Genomic DNA, 3,008 nt, shown 5'->3' on the forward strand with positions numbered 1-3,008 from the left:
TTCTCTCCATTTGTTATGGTATCAGAGCATTTCCGCAAGAGAGAAAATTAAAAACCCACCCGAACGTCATTACCCTCGTGCAGTCCTATCATGACGATATCAGAGAGTTCAACGTCCGGCAACTCTTCGGAACTCGACGCCCAAATGAATCCCTTCATCTTTCATCATTCAATCATCCCAACCACTAATCTGGTATCTACACCACTTGCAGGATCAAGCAACTACTCTTCATAGAGCAAAGCAATGAAACTTGCATTCTCAGGGAAGAACAAGATTGGTTTTATTACTGGAACGATTGAAAAACCATAAGAAGGAAGCTTACAATCAGCATGAAGATATAATAATGATGTGATAACCTCATGGATTATCAACTCAGTCTCAAAAGAAATTACTGCCAGCTTAGTTTACAGGGGAAGCGTCAAAGAGATATGGGATGAATTAAAAGAAAGGTACCGTCAGTCCAATGAGCCACATATATACCAGTTGAGAAAGGATCTTATAACTACTACTCAAGGAAACCTTTCAGTGGAAGTATATTACGCAAAAATCACTACAATATGGCAAGAATTGTTGAATACAGACCAATGGATGAATGTACTTGTCAAGGGTCAAAGAAGATGGTAGAATTCTTGAAAGCAAAATTTGTAATGACATTCCTTATGGGCTTAAACAAGTCATATGCACAAATCAGAGCACAAATTCTATTGATCGACCCTCTGCCAACAATAAACGAGGTATTCTCTCTTATCATCCAAGAAGAAAGGCAAAGATCCATTGGATCCACACCTACAATTGAAAGTATAACTCTAATGTCTAATGCTGAGAAAAGGTTTACATCTGAGAAATCTAAGAAGAAAGATACTCGATCAGTATGCACTAACTGTGGATATAGAGGTCATATTTCTGACAAATGTTATAGACTACATGGTTATCCACCAGGGCATAGACTAGCAAATAACAATTCAGTCCATCAACAAAGGCCGCAGAACTCTATGCAAACTAGTAATGAAAAGCCATTAGAAGCTCCTAAGAGCAATTAGTCTGCCTTCTTTGCCAGCCTGAATAATGACCAATGCTCACAGCTCTTGAACATGCTGCAAACACATTTAAATACTCAACAAATTGATGAGATCCCTAAGATAGATACTACCCACATAGTAGGTACATGTCTTTCTACTTCACTCATCGATTCTTGTTGGATCATTGATTCTGGAGCCTCTTCTCATATATGCCATGATAAATCTATGTTTAAAGAACTACACAACACTCAAAATATGTCAGTTATACTACCAACTAAAGCTCATTTGAAGGTTGAGTATATAGGGGACATTCTAATAGCAAAACAGTTGATATTGAAGGATGTTCTATACATTCCTGATTTCAAATACAGCTTGCTATCAGTGAGTCCTTTACTTAAGGATGGAAGATATTCTATATCCTTTACTAACACCAATTGTATCATTCAGGACAAGTCAGTAAATGTCAACAATTCAGGAAATAGAAGCCATGGAACGAACTAATACATGGACTATTGTCTCTCTTCCAAAGAATCATCATACTGTAGGCAGTAAATGGGTTTACAAAGTCAAGTACAAACAAGATGGAACAGTTGACAGATATAAGGCGAGACTTGTAGCAAAAGGCTACAATCAACAAGAAGGAATAGATTTCTCAGACACCTTCTCACCTGTCGCCAAAATTGTCACTGTTAAAGTTTTCTTCGCCCTTGCTACATCCTACAATTGGTCACTCACTCAAATGGACATCAATAATGCCTTCCTAAATGGTGATTTGTTTGAAGAAGTGCATATGTCTTTGCCATTGGGTTATCAAACCTCACAAGTACCACAGAAAGGTGAGAAACTGGCCTACAAACTTAACAAATCTATATATGGGCTGAAACAAACCTCGAGACAATGGTTCCTCAAGTTTACAGCTGCTCTATCTTCACATGGCTTTCATCAATCCAAGTCTGATTATTCTCTTTTTACCTGAAGACATGGACATGATTTTGTAGCATTGTTGGTATATGTAGATGACATATTACTAACCGAACCATCCCCTCAAATAATCAGCTCAGTCAAAGAAGTCCTCAAAGGACATTTCAAACTCAAGGATTTAGGCCATGCAAAATATTTTCTAGGATTAGAATTATCCAGATCTCAACAAGGGATCATGATTTTCCAAGAAAATATTGCCTCCAAATACTTGAGGATACTGGATTTCTTGAAGCTAAACAGCTACAACTCCTATGGATCCCAATTTGAAACTATCAAAGAATGAAGGAGAGCTTCTAAAGGCAGATGACATCACATGTTATAGGAGACTGATTGGCAGGCTTATATATCTTCAAATATCTCGGCCAGACATATGCTTTGCTGTTCATCGGCTAAGCCAATTCATCCACAGCCCACTAAAGCTCACATCAATGCCACTCATCACTTACTCAGGTACCTAAAACGGTCTCCTGGATAAGGCATTTTAATCAGCCCTATCACTTTCTTTCATTTAAAAGCCTTTGTGGATGCTGATTGGGGATCATGTCCTAATACTAGAAGATCCATTACTGGTTTCTGAATATTCCTAGGGCATCTATCATATTATGGAAATCAAAGAAACAAGCCACGTTTCTAGATCTTCTGCAGAAGCGGAGTACAGGGTACTAGCCTCAGTTACTAGTGAATTAATGTGGATCTCTCAACTCCTCAAAGATCTTCAGGTTAAGATCCTAATGCCCACTACTGTATTCTGTGACAATCAAACTGTTATTGCCATTGCCTCTAATCCAATGTTTCATGAGAGGACAAAACACATAGAAATTGATTGTCATTTTGTTCGGGACAAGATAGCTGATGGGTTCCTTAAGGTTCTCCCTATCCAATCTAGTCAACAACTCGCAGACATGTTCACTAAAGCATTGCCTACATCTGTTTTGTCTAAACTAGTATCCAAGTTGGGCATCATTGACATTCATCGTCCAACTTGAGGGGGAGAATCAATAGTAAAAC

The sequence above is a fragment of the Benincasa hispida genome, chromosome 3, assembly GCF_009727055.1.
Source record: "Benincasa hispida cultivar B227 chromosome 3, ASM972705v1, whole genome shotgun sequence".
Taxonomy (NCBI): domain Eukaryota; kingdom Viridiplantae; phylum Streptophyta; class Magnoliopsida; order Cucurbitales; family Cucurbitaceae; genus Benincasa; species Benincasa hispida.